The sequence below is a fragment of the Schistocerca piceifrons genome, unplaced genomic scaffold (genome assembly GCF_021461385.2).
Source record: "Schistocerca piceifrons isolate TAMUIC-IGC-003096 unplaced genomic scaffold, iqSchPice1.1 HiC_scaffold_902, whole genome shotgun sequence".
Lineage (NCBI taxonomy): Eukaryota > Metazoa > Arthropoda > Insecta > Orthoptera > Acrididae > Schistocerca > Schistocerca piceifrons.
In genome coordinates this window covers 1,074,798-1,097,587 of record NW_025729171.1, presented here as the reverse complement: position 1 = coordinate 1,097,587, position 22,790 = coordinate 1,074,798, and positions in this window count along the sequence as shown.

Below are 22,790 nucleotides of genomic sequence, written 5' to 3'. Positions count from 1 at the left end.
ACCCTGTGACGAAACACGCCGCTCTTCTTTGGATCTTCTCTATCTCCTCCGTCAGACCGATCTGGTACGGATCCCACACTGATGAGCAATACTCAAGTATAGGTCGAACGAGTGTTTTGTAAGCCACCTCCTTTGTTGATGGACTACATTTTCTAAGCACTCTCCCAATGAATCTCAACCTGGTACCCGCCTTACCAACAATTAATTTTATATGATCAATCCACTTCAAATCGTTCCGCACGCATACTCCCAGATATTTTACAGAAGTAACTGCTACCAGTGTTTGTTCCGCTATCATATAATCATACAATAAAGGATCCTTCTTTCTATGTATTCGCAATACATTACTTTTGTCTATGTTAAGGGTCAGTTGCCACTCCCTGCACCAAGTGCCTATCCGCTGCAGATCTTCCTGCATTTCGCTACAATTTTCTAATGCTGCAACTTCTCTGTATACTACAGCATCATCCGCGAAAAGCCACATGGAACTTCCGACACTATCTACTAAGTCATTTACATATATTGTGAAAAGCAATGGTCCCATAACACTCCCCTGTGGCACGCCAGAGGTTACTTTAACGTCTGTAGACGTCTCTCCATTGATAACAACATGCTGTGTTCTGTTTGCTAAAAACTCTTCAATCCAGCCACACAGCTGGTCTGATATTCCATAGGCTCTTACTTTGTTTATCAGGCGACAGTGCGGAACTGTATCGAACGCCTTCCGGAAGTCAAGAAAAATAGCATCTACCTGGGAGCCTGCATCTAATATTTTCTAGGTCTCATGAACAAATAAGGCGAGTTGGGTCTCACACGATCGCTATTTCCGGAATCCATGTTGATTCCTACATAGTAGATTCTGGGTTTCCGGAAATGACATGATACGCGAGCAAAAAACATGTTCTAAAATTCTACAAGAGATCGACGTAAGAGATATAGGTCTATAGTTTTGCGCATCTGCTCGACGACCCTTCTTGAAGACTGGGACTACTTGCGCTCTTTTCCAATCGTTTGGAACCCTCCGTTCCTCTAGAGACTTGCGGTACACGGCTGTTAGAAGAGGGGCAAGTTCTTTCGCGTACTCTGTGTAGAATCGAATTGGTATCCCGTCAGGTCCAGTGGACTTTCCTCTATTGAGTGATTCCAATTGCTTTTCTATTCCTTGGACACTTATTTCGATGTCAGCCATTTTTTCGTTTGTGCGAGGATTTAGAGAAGGAACTGCAGTGCGGTCTTCCTCTGTGAAACAGCTTTGGAAGAAGGTGTTTAGTATTTCAGCTTTACGCGAGTCATCCTCTGTTTCAATGCCATCATCATCCCGTAGTGTCTGGATATGCTGTTTCGAGCCACTTACTGATTTAACGTAAGACCAGAACTTCCTAGGATTTTCTGTCAAGTCGGTACATAGAATTTTACTTTCGAATTCAATGAACGCTTCACGCATAGCCCTCCTTATGCTAACTTTGAAATCGTTTAGCTTCTGTTTGTCTGAGAGGTTTTGGCTGCGTTTAAACTTGGAGTGGAACTCTCTTTGCTTTCGCAGTAGTTTCCTAACTTTGTTGTTGTACCACGGTGGGTTTTTCCCGTCCCTCAAAGTTTTACTCGGCACGTACCTGTCTAAAACGCATTTTACGATTGCCTTGAACTTTTTCCATAAACACTCAACATTGTCAGTGTCGGAACAGAAATTTTCGTTTTGATCTGTTAGGTAGTCTGAAATCTGCCTTCTATTACTCTTGCTAAACAGATAAACCTTCCTCCCTTTTTTTATATTCCTATTAACTTCCATATTCAGGGATGCTGCAACGGCCTTATGATCACTGATTCCCTGTTCTGTACATACAGAGTCGAAAAGTTCGGGTCTGTTTGTTATCAGTAGGTCCAAGATGTTATTTCCACGAGTCGGTTCTCTGTTTAATTGCTCGAGGTAATTTTCGGATAGTGCACTCAGTACAACGTCACTCGATGCTCTGTCCCTACCACCCGTCCTAAACATCTGAGTGTCCCAGTCTATATCTGGTAAATTGAAATCTCCACCTAAGACTATAACATGCTGAGAAAATTTATGTGAAATGTATTCCAAATTTTCTCTCAGTTGTTCTGCCACTAATGCTGCTGAGTCGGGAGGTCGGTAAAAGGAGCCAATTATTAACCTAGTTCGGTTGTTTAGTGTAACCTCCACCCATAATAATTCACAGGAACTATCCACTTCTACTTCACTACAGGATAAACTACTACTAACAGCGACGAACACTCCACCACCGGTTGCATGCAATCTATCCTTTCTAATCACCGTCTGTACCTTTGTAAAAATTTCGGCAGAATTTATCTCTGGCTTAAGCCAGCTTTCTGTACCTATAACGATTTCAGCTTCGGTGCTTTCTATCAGCGCTTGAAGTTCCGGTACTTTACCAACGCAGCTTCGACAGTTGACAATTACAATACCGATTGCTGCTTGGTCCCCGCATGTCCTGACTTTGCCCCGCACCCGCTGAGGCTGTTGCCCTTTCTGTACTTGCCCAAGGCCATCTAACCTAAAAAACCGCCCAGCCCACGCCACACAACCCCTGCTACCCGTGTAGCCGCTTGTTGCGTGTAGTGGACTCCTGATCTATCCAGCGGAACCCGAAACCCCACCACCCTATGGCGCAAGTCGAGGAATCTGCAGCCCACATGGTCGCAGAACCGTCTCAGCCTCTGATTCAGACCCTCAACTCGGCTCTGTACCAAAGGTCCGCAGTCAGTCCTGTCGACGATGCTGCAGATGGTGAGCTCTGCTTTCATCCCGCTAGCGAGACTGGCAGTCTTCACCAAATCAGATAGCCGCCGGAAGCCAGAGAGGATTTCCTCCGATCCATAGCGACACACATCATTGGTGCCGACATGAGCGACCACCTGCAGATGGGTGCACCCTGTACCCTTCATGGCATCTGGAAGGACCCTTTCCACATCTGGAATGACTCCCCCCGGTATGCACACGGAGTGCACATTGGTTTTCTTCCCCTCTCTTGCTGCCATTTCCCTAAGGGGCCCCATTACGCGCCTGACGTTGGAGCTCCCAACTACCAGTAAGCCCACCCTCTGTACCTGCCCGGATCTTGCAGACTGAGGGGCAACCTCTGGAACAGGACAAGCAGCCATGTCAGGCCGAAGATCAGTATCAGCCTGAGACAGAGCCTGAAACCGGTTCATCAGACAAACTGGAGAGGCTTTCCGTTCAGTCCTCCGGAATGTCTTTCGGCCCCTGCCACACCTTGAAACGACCTCCCACTCTACCACAGGAGAGGGGTCAGCCTCAATGTGGGCAGTATCCCGGGCAGCCACAGTCGTAGTCCGATCGGGGGATGCGTGGGACGAGCTGGCTGTCCCTGACAAACCCCCATCCGGACCCCAACAGTGATGCCCATTGGCAACAGCCTCAAGCTGTGTGACCGAAGCCAACACTGCCTGTAGCTGGGAGCGAAGGGATGCCAACTCAGCCTGTATCCGAACACAGCAGTTGCAGTCCCTATCCATGCTAAAAACTGTTTTGCAAAGAACGTCTTAACTAATTTACAGAGAGCGCAAACAAATCGACAAAATTTAAACGGTTATTAAAATACAAGATTGCCTAGTAAATGCAGTAATGCTGCTACTTGCGCACTGCTGACACTGCTCGGCGGCGGAAGGAGACTAAGCGAAATTACACTATTCAGGTACTAAAACGCGATGCTACACTCTCAAATACTATAATACGCCAGAAATTTATGAATTAAACAATGCAAGTACCAAAAACACGCAAAGAAATTAAGAATTAAACTATGTAACAAATGAGTGAGCTAGGAGTATACGACTTGCTGCTCAGCTGCTTATCCAACGGCGGCAGGGAGCACACTCATTGTATGTGGTGTGTTTTTGAGCGTTACGTGGGAGATCAGTATAAGATTCCGATGCACTACTGCAGCTTTACTCTATCCCTTGCACCTTCACATTGACGATGAATACACGGAAATTGCGTCGGGATTTGATACAAAAGGCACAATGCCGACTTAAGCACAGGAAGAGATGTCTTCTCATTGTTTGTGGTTTGCTTTGAGCGTTTCCTGGGAGATCAGTATCAGATTCCGATGCAGTACTGCAGATTTACTCTACCCCTTGGTCCTTCAGATTAACTATGAAACTCAGAAATTGCGTCGGAATTTAATACGATAGGCACAATGCCGACTTAAGTACAAGAGGAGTAAATCGTCTCATTGTTTGTGGTGTGTTTATGAGCGTTACCTGGGAGATCAGTATTAGATTGCGATGCACTACTGCAGCTTTACTGTATCCCTTGGACCTTCACATTGATGATGAAACACAGAAATTGGGTCGGGCATTAATACAAAAGGCATAATGCCGTCTGAAGTACAAGAAGTGTAAATCTTCTCATTGTTTGTGGTTTGCTTTGAGCTTTTCCTGGGAGATCAGTATTATATTCCAATGCACTACTGCAGTTTTACTCTATCCGTTCGACCTTCACATAGACGATGAAACACAGAAATTGCGACGGGATTTAATACAAAAGGCACAATGCGGACATTAGTTCTAGAGGAGTAAATCTTCACATTGTTTGTGGTTTGCTTTGATCGATTCCTGGGTGATCAGTATTAGATTCCGATGCACTATTGCAGCTTTACTCTATCCCTTGCATATTCACATTGACGATGAAACACAGAATTGCGTAAGGGTTTAATTCAAATGGCACAATGCCGACTTACGTACAAGAAGAGTAAATCCTCTCATTGTTTATGGTTTGCTTTGAGTGTTTCCTGGGATATCAGTATTACATTTCGATGCACTACTGCAGCTTTACTCTATCCCTTGGACCTTCACATTGACGACGAAACACAGAAATTTCTACGGGATTAAATAATATATGCACAATGCCAACAATAGTACAAGAAAAGTGAATCTTCTCATTGTTTGTGGTTTGCTTTGAACGTTTCCTGGGATATCAGTATTAGATTCCGATGCACTCATGCAGCTTTACTGTACCCTTTGGACCATCACATAGACGGTGAAATACAGAAATTGCGTCGGGATTTAAGACAAAATGCACAATGCCGACTTCAGTACAAGAGGAATAAATCTTCACATTCATTGTGGTTTGTTTGAGCGTTTCCTGGGTGATGAGTATCAGATTCCGATGCACTAATGCAACTTTACTCTATGCCTTGGATCTTCACTTTGACGATGAAACACAGAAATTGCGTCGGGATTTCATAAAAAAGGCATAATGCTGACTTAAGTACAAGAAGAGTAAATCTTCTCATTGTTTGTGGTTTGCTTTGAGCGTTTGCTGGGAGATCAGTATTACATTCCGATGCACTACTGCAGCTTTACTCTATCACTTGGACCTTCACATTGTCGATGAAACACATAAATTGCGTCGGGATTTAATACAAAAGGTACAATGCCGACTTAAGTACAAGAGGAGTAAATCTTCTCATAGCTTTTGGTTTGCTTTGAGCGTTTCCTGGGAGATCAGTATTAGATTCCGATGCATTACTGCAGCTTTACTTTATCCCTTTGACATTCACATTGACGATTAAACACAGAAATTTCGTCTGGATTTAATACAAAAGGCAGAATGCCGACTTAAGTACAAGAAGAGTAAATATTCTCATTGTTTGTGGTTTGCTTTGAGCGTTTATTGATAGATCAGTATTAGATTCCGATGCACTACTGCTGCTTTACTCTATCCCCTGGACCTTCACATTGACGATGCAACACAGAAATTGCGTCCGGGTTTAATACAAAAAGCACAATGCCAACTCAGGTACAAGATGAGTAAATCTTCTCATTGTTTGTGGTTTGCTTTGAGAGTTTCCTGGGAGATCAGTATTAGATTCCGATGCGCTACTGCAGCGTTACTCTATCCCTTGGACCTTCACATTGACGATGAAACACAGATATTGCGTCGGGATTTAACACTAAAGTGCCTTTTGTAATAAATCCCGACTAAAATACAAGAAGTGTAAATCTACACATGGTTTGTGGTTTGCTTTGAGCGTTTCCTGGGAGATCAGTATTAGATTCCGATGCACTACTGCAGCTTTTCTCTATGTGTTGAACCTGCATACAAAAGGCATAATGCCGACTTAAGTACAAGAAGAGTAAATCTTCTCATTGTTTGTGGTTTGCTTTGAGCGTTTGCTGGGAGATCTGTATTACATTCCGATGCACTACTGCAGCTTTACTCTATCCCTTGGACCTTCACATTGACGATGAAACACAGAAATCGCGTCGGGATTTAATACAAAAGGCAAAATGCCGACCTAAGTACAAGAGATGAAAATTTTCTCATGGTTTAAGGTTAGCTTTGAGCGTTTCCAGGGAGATCAGTATTAGATTCCGATGCACTTCTGCGGTTTTACTCTATCCCTTGGACCTTCACATTGACTATGAAACAGAGAAATTGCGACGGGAATTAATACAAAAGGCACAATGCCGACCTCAGTACAGGAAGTGTAAATCCTCTCATTGTTTGTGGTTTGCTTTGAGCGTTTCCTGGGAGATCAGTATTAGATTCCGATGCACTACTGCAGCTTTACTCTATCCCTTGGACCTTCACATAGACGATGAAACACAGAAATTGCGTCGGTATTTAATACAAAAGGCACAATGCCGACTTAAGTACAAGAAGAGTATATTTTCTCATTGTTTGTGGTCGGGATTTCATACAAAACTTCCGAAGCACTAGTGCAGCTTTACTCTATCTCTTGGAACTTCACATTGACGATGAAACACAGAAATTGCGTCGGGATTTAATACATACGGCCCAACGCCAACTTAAGTAGAAGATGAGTAAATCTTATCGTTCTTCGTGGTTTGTTTGAGCGTTTCCTGGGAGATCAATATTAGATTCCGATGCACTACTGCAGCTTTACTATATCCCTTCGACCTTCACATTGACGATGAAGCACAGAAATTGCGTCGGGATTTAATACAAAAGGCACAATGCCGTTTTAAGTGTAAGAGGAGTAAATCTTCTCATTGCCCGTGGTTTGCTTTGAGAGTTTCCTGGGAGATCAGTATTAGATTCCGATGAACTACTGCAGCTTTACCCTATCCCTTGGACCTTCACATTGACGATGAAACACAGAAATAGTGTAGGGGTTTAATACAAAAGACAAAATGCCGACTTAAGTAAAAGAAGAGTAAATCTTCTTATTGTTTTTGGGTAGCTATGAGCGTTTCCTGTGAGATCAGGATTAGATTCCGATGCACTACTGCAGCTTTACTGTATCCCTTGGACCTTCACATTGACGATGAAACACAGTTATTGCGTCGGGATTTACTACAAAAGGCACAATGCCGTCTTAAGTAGAAGAAGAGTGTATTTTCTTATAGTTTTTGGTATGCTTTCAGCGTTTCCTGTGAGATCGGTATTAGATTCCGATTCACTACCGCTGCTTTACTCAATCCCTTGGACCTACACATTGACGATGAAACACAGAAATTGTTTGTTTTGAGCTTTTCCTGTGAGATCAGTATTAGATTCCGATGCACTACTGCAGCTATACTCTATCCCTGGGACCTTCACATTGACGATGAAACACAGATATGGCGTCGTTATTTACTACAAGAGGCACAATGCCGACTTATGTACAAGAAGAGTAAATCTTCTCAATGTTTGTTGTTTGCTCGAGCGTTTCCTGGGAGATCAGTACTACATTGCGATGCACTGCTGCAGCTTTGCTCTATCCCTTGGACCTTCACATTGACGACGAAACACAGAAATTGCGCCGGGACTTAATAGAAAAGGCACAATGCAGACTTATGTACAAAAAGAGTAAATCTTCTCATTGTTTGTGGTTTGCTGTGTCCGTTTCCTGGGCGATTGGGAGATCAGTATTAGTTCCGAAGCACTACTGCAGCTTTACTCTATCCCTTGGACCTTCACATTGACGATGAAACACAGAAATATCGCCGGGATATAATACATAAGGCACAATGCCGACTTAATTACAAGAAGTGTATATCTTCTCATTGTTTGTGGTTTGCTTTGAGCGTTTCCAGGGAGATCAGTATTAGTTTCCGATGCACTACTGCAGCCTTACTCTATCCCTTGGACCTTCACATTGACGATGAAACACAGACATTGCGTCGGATTTAATCCAAAGGGCACTTTGACAACTTAAGTACAACTAGAGTACATCTCATTGTTTGTGGTTTGTTTTGAGCGTTTCCTGTGAGATCAGTATTTGATTGCGATGCACTGCTGCAGATTTACTCTATCCCTTGGACCCTCACATTGACGATGAATCACAGAAATTGCGTCTGCAGTTAATATAAAATGCAACATGCTGACTTAAGTACAAGATGAGCAAAACTTCTCATTGTTTGTGCTTTGCTTTGAGCGTTACCTGGGAGATCAGTATTAGTTCCGAAGCACTACTGCAGCTTTACGCTATCCCTTGGACCTTCACATTGACGATGAAACACAGAAATATCGCCGGGATGTAATACAAAAGGCACAATGCCGACTTAAGTACAAGAGGAGAAAATCTACCCATTGTTTGTGGTTTCCTTCGAGCGTTTCCTTGGAGTTCAGTATTAGATTTCGATGCACTACTGCAGCTTTACTCTATCCCTTGGGCCTTCACATTGACGATGAAACAAAGAGATTGCGTCGGTATTCAGTACAAAAGGCACAATACCGTCTTAAGTACAAGAATAGTAAAACTTCTCTTTGTTTCTGGTTTGCTTTGAGCATTTCCTGGGAGATCAGTATTACTATCCGGTGCACTACTGCAGCTTTACTCTATCCCTTGGAACTTCACATTGTCGACGAAACACAGAAATCGCGTCGGGATTTAATATATAAGGCACAATGCCGACTCAAGTACAAGGAGAGTAAATCTTCTCATTGTTTGTGGTTTGCTTTGAGCGTTTCCTGATATATCAGTATTAGATCCGAAGCACTACTGCAGCTTTACTCTTTCCATTGGACCTTCAAATTGACGATCAAACACAGAAATTGCGTCGGTATTTAATACAAAAAGCACAGTGCCGACTTAGGTACAAGAAGAGTAAATCTTCTCATTGTTTTTGGTTTGATTTGAGCGTTTATAGGGAGATCAGTAATAGATTCCGATGCTCTACTGCAGCTTTACTCTATCCCTTGGACCTTCACATTGACGATGAAACACAGAACTTGCGTCGGGATTTAATTCAACAGGCACAAAGCCGAGTTAAGTGCAAGAAGAGTAAATCTTCTCATTGTTTCTGGTTTGATTTGAGCGTTTCCTGGGAGATCAGTATTAGATTCCGATTAACTACTGCAGCTTTACTCTGTCCCTTATCCCTTCACATTGACGATGAAACACAGAAATTGCGTCGGGATTTAATACAAATGGCACAAAGCCGACTTAAGTTGAAGAAGAGTAAATCTTTTCATTGTTTGTGGTTTCTTTGAGCGTTTCCTAGGAGATCAGTATTAGATTCAGATGCACTACTGCAGCTTTACTCCATCCCTTGGACCTTGGCATTGACGATGAAACACAGAAAGAGCGTCGGGATTTAGTATAAAATGCACAATGCCGACTTTAGTAGAACACGAAAAAGTCTTCTCATTGTTTCTGGTTTGCTTTGAGCATATCCTGGGAGATCAGTAATAGATTCCGATGCACCACTGCAGCTTTACTCTACCTCCTGGACCTTCACATTGACGATGAAACACAGATATTGCGCCGGGATTTAATACAGAAGGCACAATGACGATTTCAGTACAAGAGGAGTAAATCGTCTCAATGTTTGTTGTGTGCTTATGAGCGTTACCTTGGAGATCAGTATTAGATTCCGATGCACTACTGCAGCTTTACTGTATCCCTTGGACCTTCACATTGATGATGAAACACAGAAATTGGGTCGGGCATTAATACAAAAGGCACAAGGCGGACGTTAGTTCTAGAGGAGTAAATCTTCACATTGTTTGTGGTTTGCGTTGATCGTTTCCTGGGTGATCAGTAATAGATTCCGATGCACTACTGCAGCTTTACTCTATCCCTTGCATATTCACATTGACGATGAAACACAGAAATTGCGTAAGGGTTTAATTCAAATGGCACAATGCTGACTTACGCACAAGAAGAGTAAATCCTCTCATTGTTTATGGTTTGCTTTGAGTGTTTCCTGGGATATCAGAATTACATTTCAATGCACAACTGCAGCTTTACTCTATCCCTTGGACCTTCACATTGACGACGAAACACAGAAATTGCGTCGGGGTTTAATACAAAAGGCACAATGCCGACTTCAGTACAAGAGGAGTAAATCTCCTCATTGTTTGTGGTTTGCTTTCAGCGATTCCTGGGAGATCAGTATTAGATTCCGATGCACTACTGCAGCTTTACCCTATCCCTTGGACCTTCACATTGACGATGAAACACAGATATTGCGTCGGGATAAAATCAAAAGTCACAATGCCGACTTAAGTACAAGAATAGTAAATCTTCTCATACTTTGTGGTTTGCTTTGAGCGTTTTCTGTGAGATCAGTATTAGATTCCGATGCACTACTGCAGCTTTACTGTATCCCAAGGACCTTCACATTGACGATGCAACACAGATATTGCGTCGGGATTCAATACAAAAGGCACAATGCCGACTTAAGTACACGAAGAAAAAGTCTACTCATTGTTTGTGTTTTGCTTTGAGCGTTTCCTGGGAGATCAGTATTAGATTCCGATGCACTTCTGCAGCTTTACACCATCCCTTGGAACATCACATTGACGATGAAAAACAGAAATTGCGTCGAGATTTAATACAAAAGGCACAATGACGACTTAAGTACAAGAAGAGCAAATCTTCTCAATGTTCGTGGTTAGCTTTGAGCGTTTCCTGTGAGATCAGTATTAGATTGTGATGCACTACTGCAGCTCTACAGTATCCCTTTGACCCTCACATTGACGACAAAAAACAAAAATTGCGTAGGGGTTTCATACAAATGGCAAAATGCCGACATAAGTCCAAGAAGAGTAAATCTTCTTATTGTTTTTGGTTTGCTTTGATCGTTTCCTGGGAGATCAGTATTAGATTCCGATGCACTACTGCAACTCTACTCTATCCCTTGGACCTTCACATTGACAATGAAACACAGAAATTGTGTCGGGATTTAATACAAAAGACACAATGCCGACTTAAGTACAAGAAGAGTAAATCTTCTTGTTGTTTGTGGTATGCTTTGATTGTTTCCTGGGAGAACAGTATTACATTCCGATTCACTGCTGCAGCTTTACTCTATACCTTTTACGTTCACATTGACGTTGTAACACAGAAATTGCGTCGGGATTTTATAAAAAATGCACAATGCTGGTTTAAGTACAAGGAGAGTAAAGCTCATTGTTTGTGGTTTGCTTTGAGCTTTTCCTGGGAGATCAGTATTAGATTCCGATGCACTACTGCTGCTTCACTGTATCCCATGTGCCTTCACAATGACGATGAAAGAAGCATATTGCGTTGGTATTGAGTACAAAAGGCACAATAACGGCTTAAGTACTTCAAGAGTAAATCATCTCATTGTTTGTGGTTTGCATTGAGCATTTCCTGGGAGATCAGTATTAGATTCCGATGCACTACTGCAATCCTACTCTATCCCTTGGACCTTCACATTGACAATGAAACACAGAAATTGCGTCGGGATTTAATACAAAAGGCAAAATGCCGACTTAAGTACAAGAAGATAAATCTTCTCATATGCTTGTGGTTTGCTTTGAGCGTTTCCTGGGAGATCAGCATTAGATTCCTATGCACTACTACAGCTTTACTCCATCCTTGGACCTTCAGATTGATGATGAAACACAGAAATATCTCCGGGATATAATACAAAAGGCACAATGCCGACTTAAGTACAAGAAGAGTAAGTCTTCTCATTGTTTGTGGTTTGCTTTGAGCGTTTCCTGGAAGATCGGTATTAGGTTCCGATGTACTACTGTAGAATTTCTCTATCCCTTGGACCTTCACATTGACGATGAAACACAGAAATTCAATCTGGATTTAATACAAAAGGCACATTGCCGACTTAAGTACAAGAAGAGTAAATCTTCATGTTGTTTGTGGTTTGCTTTGAGCGTTTCCTGGGAGATCGGTATTATATTCCGATGCACTACAGCAGCTTTACTCCATCCCTTGGACCTTCACATTGACTTTGAAACAAAGATATTGCGTCGGGATTTAATCGAAAAGGCATAATGCCGACTTAAGTACAAGAAGAGTAATTCTTCTCATTGTTTGTGGTTACCTTTGAGCGTTTCCTGTGAGATCAGTATTAGATTCCGATGCACTACTGGAGCTTTACTCTATCCCTTGGACCTACACATTGACGATGAAACACATGTATGGCGTCGGGATTAGTACAAACGGCACAATGCCGACCTAAGTACAAGAAGAGTATATCTTCTCATTGTTTGTGGTTTGCTGTGAGCGTTTCTTGGGAGACTGGGAGTTCAGTATTAGTTCCGAAGCACTACTGCCGCTTTCCTTTATCCCTTGTACCTTCACATTGACGATGAAACACAGAAAATGCGTCGGGAATTAATACAAAAGTCACAACGCCAACTTAAGTTCGATGAAAAGTATGAGCGTTTCCTGCAAGATCAGCATTAGACTCCGTTGCACTACTGCAGCTTTACTCTATCCCTTGGACCTTGACATTGACGACGAAACACAGATATTGCGTCAAGGGTTTAATACAAAAGACACAATGTCGACTTAAGTACAAGAAGGGAAAATCTTCTCATTGTTTGTGGTTTGCTCTGAGCGTTTCCTGTGGGGCCAGTCTTAGATTCCGATGCACTACTGCAGATTCACTCTATCCGTTTAACGTTCACCTAGACGATGAAACACAGATATTGTGTCGGGATTTAATAGAAAAGGCACAATGCGACTTCAGTACAGGAAGAGTAAATCTTCTCATAGTTTTTGGTTTGCTTTGAGCGTTTCATGGGAGATCAGTATTAAATTCCGATGCACTACTGCAGCGTTACCCTATCCTTTGGACCTTGACATTGACGATGAAACACAGATATTGCTTCGGGATTTAATACAAAAGGCACAATGCCGACATAAGTACAAGAAGAGTAAATCTTCTCATTCTGTGTAGTTTGCTTTGAGCCTTTCCCCGGAGAACAGTATTAGATTCCGATGCACTAATGCAGCTTTACTCCATCCCAAGGACCTTCACATTGACGATGCAACACAGATATTGCGTTGGGATTCAATACAAAAGGCACAATGCCGACTTAAGTACACGAAGAAAAAGTCTACTCATTGTTTGTGTTTTGCTTTGAGCGTTTCCTGGGAGATCAGTATTAGATTCCGATGCACTTCTGCAGCTTTACACCATCCCTTGGAACATCACATTGACGATGAAAAACAGAAATTGCGTCGAGATTTAATACAAAAGGCACAATGACGACTTAAGTACAAGAAGAGCAAATCTTCTCAATGTTCGTGGTTAGCTTTGAGCGTTTCCTGTGAGATCAGTATTAGATTGTGATGCACTACTGCAGCTCTACAGTATCCCTTTGACCCTCACATTGACGACAAAAAACAAAAATTGCGTAGGGGTTTCATACAAATGGCAAAATGCCGACATAAGTCCAAGAAGAGTAAATCTTCTTATTGTTTTTGGTTTGCTTTGATCGTTTCCTGGGAGATCAGTATTAGATTCCGATGCACTACTGCAACTCTACTCTATCCCTTGGACCTTCACATTGACAATGAAACACAGAAATTGCGACGGGATTTAATACAAAAGACACAATGTCGACTTAAGTACAAGAAGAGTAAATCTTCTTGTTGTTTGTGGTATGCTTTGATTGTTTCCTGGGAGAACAGTATTACATTCCGATTCACTGCTGCAGCTTTACTCTATACCTTTTACGTTCACATTGACGTTGTAACACAGAAAATGCGTCGGGATTTTATAAAAAATGCACAATGCTGGTTTAAGTACAAGGAGAGTAAAGCTCATTGTTTGTGGTTTGCTTTGAGCGTTTCCTGGGAGATCAGTATTAGATTCCGATGCACTACTGCTGCTTCACTGTATCCCATGCGCCTTCACAATGACGATGAAGGAGGCATATTGCGTTGGTATTGAGTACAAAAGGCACAATAACGGCTTAAGTACTTCAAGAGTAAATCTTCGCATTATTTGTGATTTGCTCTGAGCGCATCCTGGGAGATCAGTATTAGATTCCGATGCACTACTGTAGCTTTACTCTATACCTTGGACCTTAACATTGACGATGAGTCACAGACATTGCGTCGCGAGTTAATATAAAACGCAAAATGCCGACCTAAGTACAACATGAGTAAATCTTCTCATTGATTGTGGTTCGTTTTGAGCGCTTCCTGGGAGATCAGTATTAGTTCCGAAGCACTACTGCAGCTTTACTCCATCCCTTGGACTTTCACATTGACGATAAAACACAGAAATATCGCCGGGAAATAATACAAAAGGCACAATGCCGACTTAAGTGCAAGTAGAAAATATCTTCTCATTGTTTGTGGTTTGTTTTGAGCATTTACTGGGAGATCAGTATTAGATCCGATGCACTACTGCAGCTTTACTCTATCCCTTGGGCCTTCACATTGACGATGAAACAGTGAGATTGCGTCGGTATTTAATACAAAAGGCACAATACCGACTTTAGAACAAGAATAGAAAATCATCTCATTGTTTGTGGTTTGCATTGAGCATTTCCAGGGAGATCAGTATTAGATTCCGATGCACTACTGCAATCCTACTCTATCCCTTGGACCTTCACATTGACAATGAAACACAGAAATTGCGTCGGGTCTTAATACAAAAGACAAATTGCCGACTTAAGTACAACAGGAGTAAATCTTCTCAATGTTCGTGGTTAGCTTTGAGCGTTTCCTGGGAGATCAGTATTAGATTCCGATGCACTACTGCACCTCTATCCCTTGGACCTTCACATTGACAATGAAACAGAGAAATTGCGTCGGGATTTAATACGAAAGGCACAATCCCGACATAAGTACAAGAAGAGTAAATCTTCTCATTGTTTGAAGTTTGCATTGAGCATTTCCCGGGAGATCAATATCAGATTCCGATGCACTACTGCAGCCTTATACTATCCCTTGGACCTTCACATTGACGACGAAATACAGATATTGCTTCGGGATTTAATACAAAAGGCACAATGCCGACATAAGTACAAGAAGAGTAAATCTTCTCATTCTTTGTAGTTTGCTTTGAGCCTTTCCCCGGAGATCAGTATTAGATTCCGATGCACTAATGCAGCTTTACTCCATCCCAAGGACATTCACATTGACGATGCAACACAGAAATTACGTCGGGGTTTAATACAAAAGGTACAATGCCGACTTAAGTACACGAAGAAAAAGTCTACTCATTGTTTGTGTTTCGCTTTGAGCGTTTCCTGGAAGATCAGTATTAGATACCGATGCACTTCTGCAGCTTTACACCATCCCTTGGAACATGACATTGACGATGAAAAACAGCAATTGCGGCGAGATTTAATACAAAAGTCACAATGACGACTTAAGTACAACAAGAGTAAATCTTCTCAATGTTCGTGGTTAGCTTTGAGCGTTTCCTGGGAGATCAGTATTAGATTATGATGCACTACTGCAGCTCTGCTCTATCACTTTGACACTCACATTGACGACAAAAAACAAAAATTGCGTAGGGGTTTCATACAAATGGCAATATGCCGACATAAGTCCAAGACGAATAAATCTTCTTATTGTTTTTGGTTTGCTTTGAGCGTTTCCTGGGAGATCAGTATTAGATTCCGATGCACTACTGCAGCTTTCCTCTATCCCTTGGACCTACACATTGACAATGAAACACAGAAATTGCGTCAGGATTTAATACAAAAGACACAATGCCGACTTAAGTACAAGAAGAGTAAATCTTCTCGTTGTTTGTGGTATGCTTTGATTGTTTCCTGGGAGAACAGTATTACATTCCGATTCACTGCTGCAGCTTTACTGTATACCTTTGACCTTAACATTGACGATGTAACACAGAAATTGCGTCGGGATTTAATAAAAAATGCACAATGCCGGATTAAGTACAAGGAGAGTAAAGTTCATTAATTGTGGTTTGCTTTGAGCGTTTCCAGGGAGATCAGTATTAGATTCCGTTGCACTACTCCTGCTTTACTCTATCCCTTGGGACTTCACATTGTCGATGAAACACAGAAATTGCGTCGGGATTTAATACAAAAGGCATATTGCCGACTTAAGTACAAGAAGAGTAAATATTCTCACTGTTTGTGGTTTGCTTCGATTGCGTCCTGGGAGATCAGTATTAGATTCCGATGCACTACTGCAGCTTTACTCTATGCCTTGGACCTTCACATTGACGATTAAACACAGAAATTGCGTCGGGATTTAATAAAAAAGGCACATTGCCGACATAAGTACAGCAGGAGGAAATCTCATTATTTGTGGTTTGTTTTGAGCGTTTCCTGGGAGATCAGTATTAAATTGCGATGCACTACTGCAGATTTTCTCTATCCCTTGGACCTTCACATTGACGATGAATCACAGAAATTGCGTCGGGAGTTAATATAAAATGCAAAATGCCGACTTAAGTACAAGATGAGTAAATCTTCTCATTGTTTGTGGTTTGCTTTGAGCGTTTCCTGGGAGATCAGTATTAGTTCCGAAGCACTACTGCAGCTTTACTCCATCCCTTGGACCTTCACATTGACGATAAAACTCAGAAATATCGCCGGGAAATAATACAAAAGGCACAATGCCGACTTAAGTACAAGAAGAGTATATCTTCTCATTGTTTGTGGTTTGCTTTGAGCATTTACTGGGATATCAGTATTAGATCCGATGCACTACTGCAGCTTTACTCTATCCCTTGGACCTTCAAATTGACGATTAAACACAGAAATTACGTCTTTATTTAATACAAAAAGCACAATGCCGACTTAAGTACAAGAAGAGTAAATCCTCCCTTTGTTTGTGGTTTGCTTCGAGCGTTTCCTTGGAGTTCAGTATTAGATTCTGATGCACTACTGCAGCTTTACTCTATCCCTTGGGCCTTCACATTGACGATGAAACAGTGAGATTGCGGCGGTATTTAATACAAAAGGCACAATACCGATTTAAGTACAAGCATAGAAATCTTCCCATTGTTTGTGGTTTGCTTTGTGCATTTCCTGGGAGATCAGTATTTGATTCCGATGCACTACTGAAACTCTACTCTATCTCTTGGACCTTCACATTGACAATGAAAAACAGAAATTGCGTCGGGATTTAATACAAAAGACACAATGCCGACTTAAGTACAACAAGAGTAAATCTTCTCATTGTTCGTGGTTAACTTTGAGCGTTTCCTGGGTGATCAGTATAAGATTATGATGCACTGCTGCAGCTCTACTCTATTCTTTGACCTTCACATTGACGACAAAAAACAAAAATTACGTAGGGGTTTCATACAAATGGCAAAATGCCGACGTAAGTGCAAGAAGAGTAAATCTTATTATTGTTGTTGGTTTGCTTTGAGCGTTTCCTGGGAGATCAGTATTAGATTCCGATGCACTACTGCAACTCTACTCTAACCCTTGGACCTTCACATTGACAATGAAACACAGAAATTGCGTCAGGATTTAATACAAAAGACACAATGCCGACTTAAGTACAAGAAGAGTAAATCTTCTCGTTGTTTGTGGTATGCTTTGATTGTTTCCTGGGAGAACAGCATTACATTCCGATTCACTGCTGCAGCTTTACTCTATACCTTTGACCTTCACATTGACGATGTAACACAGATATTGCGTCGGGATTTAATAAAAAATGCACAATGCCGGATTAAGTACAAGGAGAGTAAAGTTCATTAATTGTGGTTTGCTTTGAGCGTTTCCAATGAGATCAGTATTAGATTCCGTTGCACTACTCCTGCTTTACTCTATCCCTTGGGACTTCACATTGTCGATGAAACAGAAATTGCGTCGGGATTTAATACAAAAGGCATATTGCCGACTTAAGTACAAGAAGAGTGAATATTCTCATTGTTTGTGGTTTGCTTCGATCGCGTCCTGGGAGATCAGTATTAGATTCCGATGCACTACTGCAGCTTTACTCTATGCCTTGGACCTTCACATTGACGATGAAACACAGAAATTGCGTCGGGATTTAATAAAAAAGGCACATTGCCGACATAAGTACAGCAGGAGTAAATCTCATTATTTGTGGTTTGTTTTGAGCGATTCCTGGGAGATCAGTATTAAATTGCGATGCACTACTGCAGATTTTCTCTATCCCTTGGACCTTCACATTGACGATGAATCACAGAAATTGCGTCGGGAGTTAATATAAAATGCAAAATGCCGACTTAAGTACAAGATGAGTAAATCTTCTCATTGTTTGTGGTTTGCTTTGAGCGTTTCCTGGGAGATCAGTGTTAGTTCCGAAGCACTACTGCAGCTTTACTCCATCAGTTGGACCTTCACATTGACGATAAAACTCAGAAATATCGCCGGGAAATAATACAAAAGGCACAATGCCGACTTAAGTACAAGAAGAGTATATCTTCTCATTGTTTGTGGTTTGCTTTGAGCATTTACTGGGATATCAGTATTAGATCCGATGCACTACTGCAGCTTTACTCTATCCCTTGGACCTTCAAATTGACGATTAAACACAGAAATTACGTCTTTATTTAATACAAAAAGCACAATGCCGACTTAAGTACAAGAAGAGTAAATCCTCCCTTTGTTTGTGGTTTGCTTCGAGCGTTTCCTTGGAGTTCAGTATTAGTTTCCGATGCACTACTGCAGCTTTACTCTATCCCTTGGGCCTTCACATTGACGATGAAACAGTGAGATTGCGGCGGTATTTAATACAAAAGGCACAATACCGATTTAAGTACAAGCATAGAAAATCTTCCCATTGTTTGTGGTTTGCTTTGTGCATTTCCTGGGAGATCAGTATTTGATTCCGATGCACTACTGAAACTCTACTCTATCTCTTGGACCTTCACATTGACATTGAAAAACAGAAATTGCGTCGGGATTTAATACAAAAGACACAATGCCGACTTAAGTACAACAAGTGTAAATCTTCTCATTGTTCGTGGTTAACTTTGAGCGTTTCCTGGGAGATCAGTATAAGATTATGATGCACTACTGCAGCTCTACTCTATTCTTTGACCTTCACATTGACGACAAAAAACAAAAATTACGTAGGGGTTTCATACAAATGGCAAAATGCCGACGTAAGTGCAAGAAGAGTAAATCTTCTTATTGTTGTTGGTTTGCTTTGAGCGTTTCCTGGGAGATCAGTATTAGATTCCGATGCACTACTGCAACTCTACTCTAACCCTTGGACCTTCACATTGACAATGAAACACAGAAATTGCGTCAGGATTTAATACAAAAGACACAATGCCGACTTAAGTACAAGAAGAGTAAATCTTCTCGTTGTTTGTGGTATGCTTTGATTGTTTCCTGGGAGAACAGTATTACATTCCGATTCACTGCTGCAGCTTTACTCTATACCTTTGACCTTCACATTGACGATGAAACACAGAAATTGCGTCGGGATTTAATACAAAAGGCATATTGCCGACTTAAGTACAAGAAGAGTAAATATTCTCATTGTTTGTGGTTTGCTTCGATCGTGTCCTGGGAGATCAGTATTAGATTCCGATGCACTACTGCAGCTTTACTCTATCCCAAGCGCCTTCACAATGACGATGAAACAGAGAATTGCGTTGTTATTAAGTACAAATGACACAATACCGGCTTAAGTACTTCAAGAGTAAATCTTCTCATTGTATGTGGTTTGCTCTGAGCGCATCCTGGGAGATCAGTATTAGATTCCGATGCACTACTGCAGTTTTACTCTCTGCCTTGGACCTTCACATTGACGATTCAACACAGGAATTACGTCGGGGTTTTTATACAAAAGGTACAATGCCGACTTAAGTACACGAAGAAAAAGTCTACTCATTGTTTGTGTTTCGCTTTGAGCGTTTCCTGGGAGATCAGTATTAGATACCGATGCACTTCTGCAGCTTTACACCATCCCTTGGAACATGGCATTGACGATGAAAAACAGCAATTGCGGCGAGATTTAATACAAAATTCACAATGACGACTTAAGTACAACAAGAGTAAATCTTCTCAATGTTCGTGGTTAGCTTTGAGCGTTTCCTGGGAGATCAGTATTAGATTATGATGCACTACTGCAGCTCTGCTCTATCACTTTGAGACTCACATTGACGACAAAAAACAAAAATTGCGTAGGGGTTTCATACAAATGGCAATATGCCGACATAAGTCCAAGACGAATAAATCTTCTTATTGTTTTTGGTTTGCTTTGAGCGTTTCCTGGGAGATCAGTATTAGATTCCGATGCACTACTGCAGCTTTCCTCTATCCCTTCGACCTACACATTGACAATGAAACACAGAAATTGCGTCAGGATTTAATACAAAAGACACAATGCCGACTTAAGTACAAGAAGAGTAAATCTTCTCGTTGTTTGTGGTATGCTTTGATTGTTTCCTGGGAGAACAGTATTACATTCCGATTCACTGCTGCAGCTTTACTGTATACCTTTGACCTTAACATTGACGATGTAACACAGAAATTGCGTCGGGATTTAATAAAAAATGCACAATGCCGGATTAAGTACAAGGAGAGTAAAGTTCATTAATTGTGGTTTGCTTTGAGCGTTTCCAGGGAGATCAGTATTAGATTCCGTTGCACTACTCCTGATTTACTCTATCCCTTGGGACTTCACATTGTCGATGAAACACAGAAATTGCGTCGGGATTTAATACAAAAGGCATATTGCCGACTTAAGTACAAGAAGAGTAAATATTCTCATTGTTTGTGGTTTGCTTCGATCGCGTCCTGGGAGATCAGTATTAGATACCGACGCACTACTGCAGCTTTACTCTATGCCTTGGACCTTCACATTGACGATTAAACACAGAAATTGCGTCGGGATTTAATAAGAAAGGCACATTGCCGACATAAGTACAGCAGGAGAAAATCTCATTATTTGTGGGTTGTTTTGAGCGTTTCCTGGGAGATCAGTATTAAATTGCGATGCACTACTGCAGATTTTCTCTATCCCTTGGACCTTCACATTGACGATGAATCACAGAAATTGCGTCGGGAGTTAACATAAAATGCAAAATGCCGACTTAAGTACAAGATGAGTAAATCTTCTCATTGTTTGTGGTTTGCTTTGAGCGTTTCCTGGGAGATCAGTATTAGTTCCGAAGCACTACTGCAGCTTTACTCCATCCCTTGGACCTTCACATTGACGATAAAACTCAGAAATATCGCCGGGAAATAATACAAAAGGCACAATGCCGACTTAAGTACAAGAAGAGTATATCTTCTCATTGTTTGTGGTTTGCTTTGAGCATTTACTGGGATATCAGTATTAGATCCGATGCACTACTGCAGCTTTACTCTATCCCTTGGACCTTCAAATTGACGATTAAACACAGAAATTACGTCTTTATTTAATACAAAAAGCACAATGCCGACTTAAGTACAAGAAGAGTAAATCCTCCCTTTGTTTGTGGTTTGCTTCGAGCGTTTCCTTGGAGTTCAGTATTAGATTCCGATGCACTACTGCAGCTTTACTCTATCCCTTGGGCCTTCACATTGACGATGAAACAGTGAGATTGCGGCGGTATTTAATACAAAAGGCACAATACCGATTTAAGTACAAGCATAGAGAATCTTCTCATTGTTTGTGGTTTGCTTTGTGCATTTCCTGGGAGATCAGTATTTGATTCCGATGCACTACTGAAACTCTACTCTATCTCTTGGACCTTCACATTGACAATGAAAAACAGAAATTGCGTCGGGATTTAATACAAAAGACACAATGGCGACTTAAGTACAACAAGAGTAAATCTTCTCATTGTTCGTGGTTAACTTTGAGCGTTTCCTGGGTGATCAGTATAAGATTATGATGCACTACTGCAGTTCTACTCTATTCTTTGACCTTCACATTGACGACAAAAAACAAAAATTACGTAGGGGTTTCATACAAATGGCAAAATACCGACGTAAGTGCAACGAGAGTAAATCTTCTTATTGTTGTTGGTTTGCTTTGAGCGTTTCCTGGGAGATCAGTATTAGATTCCGATGCACTACTGCAACTCTACTCTAACCCTTGGACCTTCACATTGACAATGAAACACAGAAATTGCGTCAGGATTTAATACAAAAGACACAATGCCGACTTAAGTACAAGAAGAGTAAATCTTCTCGTTGTTTGTGGTATGCTTTGATTGTTTCCTGGGAGAACAGTATTACATTCCGATTCACTGCTGCAGCTTTACTCTATACCTTTGACCTTCACATTGACGATGTAACACAGAAATTGCGTCGGGATTTAATAAAAAATGTACAATGCCGGATTAAGTACAAGGAGAGTAAAGTTCATTAATTGTGGTTTGCTTTGAGCGTTTCCAGGGAGATCAGTATTAGATTCCGTTGCACTACTCCTGCTTTACTCTATCCCTTGGGACTTCACATTGTCGATGAAACACAGAAATTGCGTCGGGATTTAATACAAAAGGCATATTGCCGACTTAAGTACAAGAAGAGTAAATATTCTCATTGTTTGTGGTTTGCTTCGATTGCGTCCTGGGAGATCAGTATTAGATTCCGATGCACTACTGCAGCTTTACTCTATGCCTTGGACCTTCACATTGACGATGAAACACAGAAATTGCGTCGGGATATAATAAAAAAGGCACATTGCCGACATAAGTACAGC